The sequence below is a fragment of the Tachyglossus aculeatus genome, chromosome 7 (genome assembly GCF_015852505.1).
Source record: "Tachyglossus aculeatus isolate mTacAcu1 chromosome 7, mTacAcu1.pri, whole genome shotgun sequence".
In the NCBI taxonomy this organism is placed as follows: Eukaryota; Metazoa; Chordata; class Mammalia; order Monotremata; family Tachyglossidae; genus Tachyglossus; species Tachyglossus aculeatus.
The window spans coordinates 21,873,266-21,887,165 of NC_052072.1; the positions used below are offsets into that span (position 1 = coordinate 21,873,266).

The 13,900-nt window shown below is 42.9% G+C and overlaps 1 non-coding gene across 1 annotated transcript; it reads right to left on the reverse strand.

Moving 5' to 3' along the window:
* Positions 1 to 586: 586 nt before the first annotated feature.
* Positions 587 to 724, reverse strand: LOC119931040. Its single transcript, XR_005451909.1, has one exon. It is a non-coding gene; the product is annotated as a small nucleolar RNA SNORA7 (small nucleolar RNA).
* Positions 725 to 13,900: the final 13,176 nt, after the last annotated feature.

The following is a 13,900-nucleotide window of genomic DNA, read 5'->3' on the forward strand; positions in this document are numbered from 1 at the left end:
AGAATATAGTTGACTAGAGACAATCATGCTATTAGCAATCCTAAAGTTTTGTGACTTTCATGTATCTGGGTTCTTGCCATCCCCATGGCCTCAAAGAGCCGAGAGGGAATTAACATACCAAGCTGGAAATTTATTCTGAAATATTATATAATAGCGTTTGGACTTGGAGGTGTTTGAACAGAACAAATGGTCATCGTGAGAGTCAACTTCTCTGGTAGTCCAGAGCAATCTGGCTACCCAAGCCAGTTTGTCATGGGACATTTCCCATCTCACTCAATTTGGCTTTCCCCCACTCTGGGGCTCCTCTGTGCACTGAACACAGCATTAAGCTCTTAATAGAGTGCTTTACACACAGTCTTGTCTTGTCTTATGATGCTGAATTGTTTCCAACCCATAGCAACACCACGGACACATCTCTCCCAGGACACCCTGCTCTCCATCTGCAATTGTTCTGGTAGTAGATTCACAGAGTTTTCTTGGTAAAAATATGGAAGTCGTTTACCATTACCTCCTTCCTCACAGTAAACTTGAGTGTCCGCCCTTGACTCTCTACCCTGCCGCTGCTGCCCAGCATGGGTGAGTTTTGACTTGTAGCAGACTGCCTTCCACTCACTAGCCACTAGCCAAGCTAGGAATGGGATGGGTATGTGTCTGCTTGACTCTCCCTCCCACAGCTGAGACTGGTAGAGTACTGGAAACTCTCCAGGTGTGACTCTGAGAGGGGTTCCACACAGTAAGTGCTCAATAAATACAACTGAATGAATGAGCAAGGAAAGCATTGGGATTTTTTTTAATGGTATTTGTTAAGAGCTTACTATGAGTCAAGCACTGTTTTAAGCACTGGGGGAGAATTAGGTCAGACAATGAACTTATCCCTCAGTCTAAGTGGAGGGGGGGGACAGGCATTGAGTCCCCATTTTACAGTTGAGGAAACTGAGGCACAGATTAGAGACTTGTCCAAGGTCACACACAGACAAGTGGCAGAGCCTGGATTAGAACCCAAATCCTCTGACTCCCATGCCTGGGCTATTTCCACTAGACAATGCTGTTTTCAGAGGAGGCAGATAAGTACAGACCCCATCGGCATTCAAGTCCACCACCTTTCTGATAGAAGTAGAAAAAAATATATATATTAACAGCTGTGCCTACCCACAACCCAGCATATTTCTTTTGAATTGCAAAGTGTGCTCCCGCTTATTTGAAGTACAATATGTCTAACCTTCCAGGCAGACCTAGTTTTTAATTTCCTATGCCACTATGAATCTATGATTTATTTAACAAAATTTCCATGCACCAAATAAAACAACATTTGTTCTACCTGGAGGGGCAGTTTCCCAACATCACAGAGCTGACAGACCTGATTACAAAGGACCACGTGAAGATTCGGAAGACAAATAGAAGGCAGCATGTTCCAGACCAGGCCCCTCCCCGTCTCTCCACCACATTGGCTCTAGCTGGAAGCACTTAATGAAGCCCAGAGGGATGGGTCAGAAGACCAACGGTCCAATCAGTTGTGTCCCTTCCTTTCTTTGTCTATATTCTCAACCCTTTCCTGGGAGATATCCAGGAATCATTACAACCATTCCTCTTTCTCTTTTCTCCTTTATTGTATTTTGGTTTGTTAGTGGTATTTAATGCACTGCACTAGGAGGAAGGTAGATGCAAGATAATCAGGTCAGACTCAGTCCCTCGACCTAAAGGGGAGGGAGGACAGCTTCTTGTGGATAGAGAATGTGCCTACCAACTCTCCTAAGTGCTTAGCATAGTGTACTGCACTCTGTAAGCACTCAATAAATACAATTGATTGATTGATATGATAGCAAACACACCACTGTCTCTTTCCCACTCTTTTTGCTTACTTGGTAGCAATAATGATGATGACAATGACAATACTAATAATAATTGTGGTAATTTTTAAGCACTCAATATGTGCCATGTTCTAAGAGCTGGGGTGGATACGAGCAGATCAGGTTGGACACAGTCCCTGTCCCATACAGGGCTCACAGTCTTAATCCCCATTTTACAGATAAGGTAACTGAGGCCCACAGAAGTTAAGTGACTTGCCCAAGGTCACACAGCAGACACCTGGTGGAGCCAGGATTAGAATTTAGGTCCTTCTGACTCACAGACCCATGCCATCAGGGTAAATAAACAAAAAATAGGAACACCATCTCTGCCAAATCCAACACCAAACCTAGGTAGTTAATTGAAGTACTTATTGAACACTTTCTCTGAGCAGAGCCCTGAACTAAGCACTGGGTACAATATAATAATAATAATAATGATGATGGCATTTGTTAAGCACTTACTATGTGTGAAGCACTGTTCTAAGCACTGGGGGGATACAAGATGACAAGGTTGTCCCACGTGGGGCTCACAGTCTTAATCCCCATTTTGCAGATGAGGTAACTGAGGCTCAGAGAATAATAATAATAATAATAATAATAATAATAATGGCACTTATTAAGTGCTTACTATGTGCAAAACACTGTTCTAAGCTCTGGGGAGGTTACAAGGTGATCAGGTTAAGTGACTCACCCAAGGTCACACAGCAGACATGTGGCAGAGCTGAGATTAGAACCCATGACCTCTGACTCCCAAGCCCGTGCTCTTTCCAAATAGACATGAGCCCTACAGTCGAGGTGATTGCAATCTAAACGGGGAGGCAGACATTAAAATAAATTACAGGTAGGGAAAGCAATTGAGAATAAAGATATTCACAAAAATGCTGGGCAGGGGAAGGGCGGGGCTGAGTCACAAAGTGCTGAAACACAGAATAAGTGCTCATTAAATATCACTGATAGATTGATTATAGGGTGAGGATTCAAGTGCATAGGTGTTCAGTAGGAAGGGAAACGGTGAGGAGATAAAGAGATTAGTCAGGGAGGGTTTCCTGGAAGAGATGTGCTTGGGCTATGAAAGTGGGGAGAGCAATGGCCCGCCTAATGTGAAGAGCGAGTTGTTGATAATGAGAGAGATAAGATCGAGGCACAGAGAGGCAAAATAAAATCACTTTTATATTTTAGGGGAGTTCTTCTAAAACACAAAGGAACAAAACCCTTGCATTTTAGAAGAACTTTCTGTTATGGGAAAGTCATGTTATAGCAGTTATTTATTCAAAAGGAATTCATCTTTTAGTGGGTAGATGGTTTGAAGATACAAATATGACTGACTTTTTGAATACAAATTCCTATTTTATTGTTATGGCAAGCTACTAGTAGAATGGTTTTATACCTCTGCCACTCACTAAATTTACCCTATTAAATACTGCAAAGTTACGAAAACACAAAGAACTGTACAGGGAGAATGAGGCAGAGGCTGGGAAGAAGAATTGCTACTACGCGAATGAACGCAACCACTTTCTCCTACACAGAATTGGCTTTTACCAACACAGAGTTGTGTTGGACCAGACGAGACTCATGTTATGAGAAGAATGTTCCCTAATTCTTCCTTCATGTTGTATCCAAATGGTGTAATCAATCAATCAATCAATCAATCAATCGTATTTATTGAGCGCTTACTATGTGCAGAGCACTGTACTAAGCGCTTGGGAAGTACAAATTGGCATCACATAGAGACAGTCCCTACCCAACAGTGGGCTCACAGTCTAAAAGGGGGAGACAGAGAACAGAACCAAACATACCAACAAAATAAAATAAGTAGGATAGAAATGTACAAGTAAAATAAATAAATAAATAAATAAATAGAGTAATAAATATGTACAACCATATATACATATATACAGGTGCTGTGGGGAAGGGAAGGAGGTAAGACAGGGGGATGGAGAGGGGGACGAGGGGGAGAGGAAAGAAGGGGCTCAGTCTGGGAAGGCCTCCTGGAGGAGGTGAGCTCTCAGCAGGGCCTTGAAGGGAGGAAGAGAGCTAGCTTGGCGGATGGGCAGAGGGAGGGCATTCCAGGCCCGGGGGATGACGTGGGCCGGGGGTCGATGGTGGGACAGGCGAGAGCGAGGTACTGTGAGGAGATTAGTGGTGGAGGAGCGGAGGGTGCGGGCTGGGCAGTAGAAGGAGAGAAGGGAGGTGAGGTAGGAGGGGGCGAGGTGATGGAGAGCCTTGAAGCCCAGGGTGAGGAGTTTCTGCCTGATGCGCAGATTGATCGGTAGCCATTGGAGGTTTTTGAGGAGGGGAGTAATATGTCCAGAGCGTTTCTGGACAAAGATAATCCGGGCAGCAGCATGTGTCACAGCAGAACTGGCTGCATATTGTGCATGTTGTGTTCTGATGAAAGAACACTCACATTCTATATTTTCCTTCATCCTCTGTCTCTTCTTACCCCAAACAGAAGCCAAGTTTACCAAGGTGGCCAAGGTCGCACAGAACTGATAAGTCTTCACTTGGTCTATCAGCCCAGTGATGGAGTTTCACAACCAGAGAGTTAGACTGTAAGCTCATTATGGGCAGGGAACGTGTTTACCAACTCTGTGGTATTGTATTCTCCCAAGGGCTTAGTTCAGTTCTGTGCACACAGTAAATGCTCAGAAAATATGATTTCTTGGTTTAGCCACTTTGGAGAAGATGATCTGAACTGGGTAACTTTGTGCAGTCCAACCACAGTGACCTCAAAATTCCAGTACTAGGAAAACAAGGTTAGAATCCGAGGTCAAAGACAGCAGCTGCAACAGCTACAGCAATCAATCAGTGGTATTTATTGAGCACTAATTGTGTGGTGATTGGTTGGGAGCCTTGGTATTATTTGCCAAAACTTAGGAGGCTACTGTGGCATCTGCCTGAAAGATGAAGATCCACAGTCTGGAAGAAATCAGGGTTGGATGAACAAGGATTTGAAAAATCACTACTTTATTGCTTTATCCCCTTTTTGGTAGATTTTCACAGAAATTTGTGTCAGTGAGGGAGAGAAGGGAAATGTATCAGACCAAATGTCTCTGAGCTACGTGAATCCAAGGACTGGATGATTATCCTCTAGACCATAAGCTTGTAGTGGGAAGGGAATGTGTTCACCAACTCTGTTGTAGTCTCCCAAGCATTTAGTACAGTGTTCTACACGTGGAAAGCACTCAGTAAGCACCATTCGTTGATTTTTATGATCCGTTTCAGGGGGCAAAGTGGATTACCTCTCCCGGGTGTTGGGGGACATCAGAGCCCCCCAGTTTAGTGATATTGGGAGCAAGAGGAGATCTGGGTATCATAGTTTAAAAGGCAAAGCAGGGTGGCATAAGTAAATCAATCAGTCATATTTATTGAGCGCTTACTGTGTGCAGAGCACTGTACTAAGCGCTTGGGAAATACAAGTTGGCAATATATAGAGATGGTCCCTACCCAACAGTGGGCTTACAGTCTAGAAGGGGGAGACAGCGAACAAAACAAAACATCTTCACAAAATAAAATAAATAGAATAGATATGTACAAGTAAAATAAATAAATAGAGTAATAAATACATACAAACATATATACAGGTGCGGTGGGGAAGGGAAAGAGGTAAGGCGGGGGAGATAGAGAGGGGGAGGAGGAGGAGAGGAAGGAGGGGGCTCAGTCTGGGAAGGCCTCCTGGAGGAGGTGAGCTCTAGTAATGCTCACAGGAGGGCCTAATGAACATTTAAGCAGGAAGGTAGTTTTCCTGAAAATATCTACAGGGCTACACTCGGTGAATCATGGCCTGCTCTGCTGCTTGTCAGCTGTGTGACTTTGGGCAAGTCACTTAACTTCTCTGTGCCTCAGTTACCTCGTCTGTAAAATGGGGGATTAAGATTGTGAGCCCCACATGTGATAACCTGTTCACCTTGTATCCTCCCCAGCACTTAGAACAGTGCTTTGCACATAGTAAGCACTTAACAAATACCAAAATTATTATTATTATTATTATTATCATTATTAGTGGAAAGATCATGGCCTGGAAGTCAGAGGTCCTGGGCTCTAATTCTGGCTCCACCACTTGCTTTGCTGTGTGACCTTCCATGTGAGAAGCAACATTGTATAGTGGTTAGAACATGGGCCTGAGAGTCAGAAGGTCATGGGGTCTATTCCTGGCTCTGCCAATTGTCTGTTGTGTGACTTTGGGCAAGTCACTTCACTTCTCTGTGCCTGAATTACCTCATCTGTAAAATGGAGATTGAGACTCTGAGCCTCATGTGGGGCAGGGACTGTGTCCATCCCAATTTGCTTGTATTCACCCCAGTGCTTAGTACAGCGCCTGGTACACAGTAAGCACTTAACAAATACCACAGTTATTATAATGTGGGGCAGGAACTGTTTTTGACCTGAGTTTCTTGCATCTATCCTTGCATTTAGTACAGTGCTGGGCATAGAGTAAGTGATTAGCAAACATCACAGTCATCATCATTATTAATGGAGATAATTATTATTGGAGAGTTTATTATTAGAGAAGCAGCATGGCTTAGTGGCAAGTGGCTTGGGAGTCAGAGGACGTGGGTTCTAATCCCGGCTCCACCACTTGTCAGCTGTGTGGCCTTGGGCAAGTCACTTCACTTCTCTGTGCCTCAGTTACCTCATCTGTAAAATGGGGATTAAGACTGTAAGCCCCACATGGGACAACCTGATGACCTTGTATCTACCTTAGCGCTTAAAACAGTACTTGGCACATAGTAAGCATTGTTATTATTATTATTCTTGAGAATATGTTTGCATAGAATCGACAGTGTCCATGTAGGTAGCAACATTACCTTGTATCTACCCCAGTGCTTAGAACAGTGCTTGGCACATAGCAAGCGTTTAACAAATGCCATCATCATCGATGTATTCTTTCAAATATTTGAATATGTTTTACTTGCTGGCATTCTAATGTTAATAACAATGCAGAGGGCAGTGAAGAGGAAATTATCCAAGGAAATGGGTGGTATATAGGGAGAGATTAAATGTGTGTGTGTGTGTGTGTGAGAGAGAGAGAGAGAGAGAGAGAGAGAGAGAGAGAGAGAGAGAGAGAGAGAGAGAGAGAGAGAGAGAGATCTAGACTCCAGGGTCACATTGAGCACTTTAACAGAGTCCTTTCCAAAAGTGAATAGATGGGAACTAGGGAAGACAAGCAGCTAGAAAGGCAGAACGCTATCTTTATATAAACAGGTTGTTATGTTCCTAATGGGATTATTTTTATTGTTGTTATCAATGATAGTATTTATTAAATGCTTACTATATGTCAAGCAGTATATCAATCAATGGTATTTATTGAGCACTTACTATATGCAAAGCACTGTACAAAGCACTTGGGAGAGTACAATACAATAGAGTTGGCAGACACATTCCTTGCCCACAACAAGCTTAAAGTCTAGAAAACTTAGTGCTTGGGTAGATTCAAGATAATCAAGTCCCACATGGGGCACACAGTCTAAGTAGGAGGAAGAACAGATATTGAATCTCCATTTTGCAGATGATGAAACTGAGGCCCAGAAAAGTTAAATGACTTGCCCAAGGCCACCCAGCAGACAAGTGATGGAGCCGGGATTAGAAATTGGTTCTTCTGACTCTGAGATCCCTGATCTATCCACTAGACCATGCTGGTTCTCTATAGATACTTGACTACAGATCAGCTGGTCAAAACCTCTGGAACTTGACTTGCTCCCAGTCCTCCCAGAAGCTAGAAGAGTGATAAACCAGATAATCTCTGGAGATGTCCCCTAGGGACTTAATTCTCATTTTAACTTTATTTTGTGCCCCAAATCAATCCCCTCAGTTAACAGTATCACAGAGCAATAAACAAAACTGAACAGAAATTTCTGGAATGAAGAGGGAGACAGATATGGGGAGAAAGAGAGGGACAAAGGGAGTGAGAAAGAGTGCAATAAAGGCAGAGAGATTTTTCACCCAAGAACAAACACCAGGGAAAAAAATAATCATGGCAGTGTTTTATTTACTTGGCGTTATTAAAGGCGAGTGGCTGGGAAATCCATGCTGTGCGGTAGTGTCTAATTCAGCGAAAATGAAATTCCAGCCCAGTGTGTGCTTAACTTTCCCAGCACAGCTAATCCATTTGTCTCTTTGTCTCTCTCTCTCTCATCTCCCCTTTGTAGTGAGGAGAGGGCCAGTGAGGGCTGACTGTGGGAAATCACTCCGGCAATTTCTGAATGATGTCGGAAGAAATGAAATAAGCCAGCTCGCCTAGGGCAGAGACACAACACAGACAGTGCTATTATAGTCACTGCTGTTTGCTATTTGTTGAAGGCTATTTATCTATGCACACACTCTTCTGCTCAGATACATTCAGAAGAACATTCCTACTAGTCTCTTAAACCTGTCATCACTAACATCTTTCCCTTTTTCCCTTCTCCGTTGCTTCTGGGAGTCTACTTGTGATGCCCTGTCTCGTAAGAATTGGACCTACTCCCCAAACTGAGTTACCATTCTCTTCATTTTGGGGAGATCTTGGTTTGCTGCTGCTTCTCAGTGCTAACCAAGCCTCCTGCCTCACGGAGTGAGAGGAAGTGCAGGAAGGAATCCATGGGGAAGTTCATCCAGCACTTAGAACAGTGCTCCAGTGCTTAGAACAGTGCTTGACACATAATAAGTGCTTAACAAATACCATTATTATTATTATTATTCCTAGAAGAAACAGCATGGTATAGTGGATAGAGCATGGGCCTAGGAGTCAGAAATAATAATAATAATAATAATAATAATAATAATAATGGCATTTATTAAGTGCTTACTATGTGCAAAGCACTGTTCTAAGTGCTGGGGAGGTTACAAGGTGATCAGGATGTCCCACGGAGAGCTCACAGTCTTCATCCCCATTTTACAGATGAGGTAACTGAGGCATAGAGAAGTTAAGTGACTTGCCCAAAGTCACACAGCTGACACTTGGTGGAGCCATAATTTGAACCCATGACCTCTGACTCCAAAGCCTGTGCTCTTTCCACTGAGCCACTCTGCTTCTCAGAAAGTCACGGGTTCTAAATCTAGCTCTGCCACATCTGTGCTTTGTGACCTTGGGCAAGTCACTTCACTTCTCTGTGCCTCAGTTACCTCATCTGTAAAATGGAGATTGAGATTGTGAGCCCCACGAGGGACAGGGGCTGTGTCCAACCTGATTTGCTTATATCCACCCCAGTGCTTAAAACAGTGCCTGGCACGTAATAAGTGTTTAACAAATACCATAATAATAATAATAATAACTATTATTATTATTATTATGGTATTTGTTAAACACTTATTATGTTTAACAAATATTATTATTATTATTAAGAATTGTAGTTCATATAGGCAGACTCAATAATAACGATTAATAATGACTGAGGTATTTGTGAAGTGCTGACCATGTGTCAAACATTGAACTAAGAGCTGAAGTAGATGCAAGATAATCAGGTCAGACTGAGTCCCTGTCCCACACAAGGGTCTCAGGGAGAACAGGTATTGAATCTTCATTTTACAGATGAGGAAACTGGGATGCAGAGAACTTTAACTGATCCCTCCTAGGTCACACAGCAGGCAGTTGCAGGAGCTGGAATTAGAACCCAGGTCCCCTGACTCCCGGGCCTGAAGGATTAGTGAATCTGACTAAAAGCACAGAGTGCTTCATCCCCAGTAATAGAGTCCACCCATTAGCCTCAACATCAAGAGGAGGACCAGGCCTGGCTCATGAAGAATTTGTAGGGAAATCCCGGTTTTACAGAGAATCCTGGTTTCCATTAATCCTGGAAGTTTGTGCTTCTCAGCATAGAAATCATCTGCTCACCTCCTCCACGCAGACAACTGAAGCTGCATATCTTCAGTAGTAGTGGCCATTTGACTTAAATGTTGGGTGTAATCATCATTCCCAAACCTCCAATTTCCCAGCAGCTGCCTTGTGACCATATAGCTCCTGTTTGGAGGCTAGGACAATACGCTTTCCCATCATGGTTTTATATATTTCTGGTTGGCAGTTAAAATTACAGGGCAGTTAGCTGCTTGGGACTCTTAGACAAACATGGATTGTGTATACCTTCCTGTGAGGCAGTGTACCAAGTTCTGGGGAAAAAATAATGCCACCTAGATGCCTTCGATTTCAAGCAGGGAGGAAGAAGGACCATAATCACTTGGTTAACAAAAAAGAAGTCCTCAGAAGACTCTGTCGATGAAATGGGTGAGGAACTTAAGGTTCAGTGAGAGAATTCAGGCTTGCACAGAATTTCCACACTCTCTGCCCAGGAAGATTAATGAAAAGGGTGTAACTGTGTTCATAGGAGGATGTGGCACCCTGTAAATAAGAGAGTTAATAAGTATCCACATGGACAAAATGCATCATTTACAGAATTTGGAAAAATCGAGGACATGCATCCTTGACTAAGTTGTATCCACATTCCAATGCTGTTACTATTAAAAACAAGTTTGTCTAGTTCTGGTGAAAGATAGCTCACAACAGAGATAGAACTGAAGCGTTTATTAAATCACTAAGTCTTTTCCTGCTGTGAAATCTGGGGATTACTTCCGAATAGAGAGTGCAGAAGATGTATTGAAGGATATGAGGATTGTTCGGAGGAGGGCTGGGTTCTAGTTCCATCTGACACTTACTGGCTATGTCTAACTTGTATATCTTTTATCTACCACAGTTCTTAGTACAGTGTTTGGCACATAGTAAGTGCTTAACAAGTACTGTAATAATGTTAATTAGTAGAAATTTTATTACTTTATCCAATAAAGATGGGCAGCAGGTTAACTTCTCCCTCATTCAGTGAGTCAACTGTGCTATAGTTCCCATTGGGTAGGGAGTGCTGTTTTAGCACCATGGTGTGTTACCAAGGATGACGAAAACGCGGTCCAGTCCGTAAACCTTACCTTTACCCTCTCCCTATTCCCCAGGGATGATACATAGACGAACGGGAGCTTGTTGGAACAAAGGTATTCAAGATATTCAGAGTGTTATTGCTTACCAAACTTGGTTTGGGCCAGGCTGAATAGAAATATAGAATCTGATTTTAGCCTCTAAAAGCAGCACAGAGATTCCCAACCTTTGTTTCCCAGAAACCAACAAATTGTTTGAAATGGTAGCTCCCCGAGGGATTCAAGATGACCATATCCCTTGACTATATTTCCACTCAATTTCTACTATGTAGCTTATTGCCATCAAATTGCTTGAACTGGAAGTTCCTCAAGGGATTTCAAGGGAGCCATATCCTCAACTATATGTCTACATAGTGATTCTGGAAATGAAAGGTAACCCAGCCTGTCATCACAATGGGGGACTCTCAAAAAGCTCTCTGGTTCTAAGCCTGAAATAGCCAAACAAACCTTGCAGGTTTTTCCACAGTTCATACTCCTAAGGAACCAGAGGTTAATTTTTCTAAGGACGTCGCTCTGTCACTGTCTGCAAAGGGCTTGGGTGACCAATTGCTCCCATCCCAGGGAGCCCACATCTCTGTTCATTTAAATATGGGGGTCTCAGAACAACACCCCTTAAAAAACCCAACCAACCTTCCATTTGCTAAATGAAGCAAAACACCATAATAGGTTTAATGATGTAGATTTATCTCCTAACTGTTGTTTTGAGATCACAACAAATCATTACAATCATTAGCTCTCTGAGCTAAATTAGATTACGGATCTTCAAGAATGCTTGGCCAACACATTTTTCTAAACTGCACACTCCGCCTCTGCATTCTCATCACATTCTATTCAGATTTCTCCCTCACAGAATGAACCAGTTCGATGAATTCCAAGTCACATTTTAAAATGCTTTTGTTTCCTCCTGTGAACTCATCCACTCCCCAAATTAGAGGCTGGTTTCCTAACACATTCAGCCATCATCAGGCAAAGATGAAGGGCAAAGATAGATGCTAAATTATGGATCTCATACATCTTATGAGAAAGGAGAGCAGTAGAGGGGAGGAATTTACCTGTGGATTTCACTGATTGTCCATGATAAGCAGGTTATCTTACCATCCTCACTACACACTTCATTCATTCATTCAGTCATATTTATTGAACACTTATTGTGTGCATGGCACTCTACTAAGTGCTTAGGAGAGTACAATGGAACAATAAACAGACACATTCACAGTTGGGAAAACTGTGGCTGAGATGGAGGAAGCCTATGGTTGGCATGGACAAAGAGAGGGGGAGCTGGGATTAGAACCCAAATCCAGGGAGTTGTTAGGTTTTCCCTTAAGCATCCCAGTCTCTGGCATATACTGGCTTTACTAGAGGAAGGTCAAGGAAGTGAGAGGGCATGTATTAACAGAAGATGGGAAAGGATATTGAGTTCTACCTTTGTTGGAGAGTAGGGTACACTTTCCCTTGAGATAAAGGAAAGTTAAGCAGCTAGAATGGGGAGTTGAAGATTAATTTCTTGGAGACTTCCCCCACAAGCCTAGTTTGAGGATCTGAGAAGGCTCCTTTCCTTAACCATTCTTGGAAACATATAGATCATGTCCTGATTACCTTGTATCTTACCCAGTGTTTAGTGCAGTGCTTAGAACATAGTAAACTCATAAAAAATACAATTAGTATTAGTATTAGAATGTCAGCCCCACTTGGGACAGGAACTGTGTCTAACTTGTTTATCTTGTACCTACCCTAGTGCTCAGTTCAGTTCTTGGCACATAGTAAGTGCTTAACTAGTAATGTAATTATACGCACTATTAGTAATTTTATTATTTTACCCAATGAAGATGGGAATCAGGTGAAAGGGAAGTTATCTTGGTGTTTGAAGTGATTTGGAAGTGATTTGGAAATGATTTCTAACCCCCATAACCTAATCTAGGGTCAAGCAACCTACTCATTCTCTGATTTGAAAGGTAGTCAAACTGAAGGTTTGGGAAGTTCAAAATTGACTTATCTTCCTGCTGTCAGACAGAAGGTCAGGACTGATGGTCACTGGGCCACTGTAGTCTAGTGAATCTCTCATCCTAAGGGAGAGGAAGCAACATGGCCTAGTGGATAGAGAAGGACCTCGGTTCTAATTCTGGCTCCATCACTTGTCTGTTGTGTGACCTTATGCAAGTCATTTCACTTCTCTGGACCTCAGTTGTCTTGTCTGATGTCGTCGAGTCATTTCTGACCCATAGCGACACCATGGACACAACTAATAATAATAATGATGGTATTTGTTAAGCGCTTACTACATGCAAAGCACTGTTCTAAGCACTAGGGGGGATATAAGGTGATCAGGTTGTCCCACGTGGGGCTCACAGTCTTCATCCCCATTTTACAGATGAGGGAACTGAGGCACAGAGAAGTTAAGTGACTTGCCCCAAATCACACAGCTAACAATTAGTGGAGCCAGGATTTGAACCCGTGACCTCTGAGTCCAAAGCCCGTGCTCTTTCCACTGAGCCATGCTGCTTCTCTAAGCATGCTACATCTCTCCCAGAACGCCCCACTCTCCATCTGCATTTGTTCTGGTAGTGTATCCATAGAGTTTTCATGGTAAAAATACAGAATTGGTTTACCATTGCCGCCTTCTGTGTGGTAAACTTGAGTCTCTGTCTTTGACTCTCTCCTGTGCCGCTGTTGCCCAGCACAGGTGAGTTTTGACTTGTAACAGACTCTCCCTCCTGTAGTTGAAACTGGTAGAATCTTGGAAACTCTCCAGGTGTGACCTTGGGAGTGGCAGGGGGACGGGGGTGGTGGTCTCAGTTACCTCATCTGTAAAATGGGGTTTAAGACTGTGAGCCCCATGTGGGGCAGGGACTGTGTCCAATCTGATTGGCTTGTACCACTACCCCAGGGCTTAGTATAGTGTCTGGCACATAGTAAGCACTTAACAAATATGATTTAAAAAAGAAGAGAATATAGCCTATTGCCAACATTCTGGATCCCAAACAAGTACAGACAGTCAGGACTGCTCATTCCTCTATCCTAGAAATGGCCAAGCTGGCCTCTCATCTTCAAGTGGGCAAACATACTGCCTCTTCCAAGCTTCAAAACTGGTTTTGAGGGGTTTAGGATTTTTTTAAGCTTATCATTTGTGAGAAAGGGATTAGGAAAGAAGTGGATCTGTG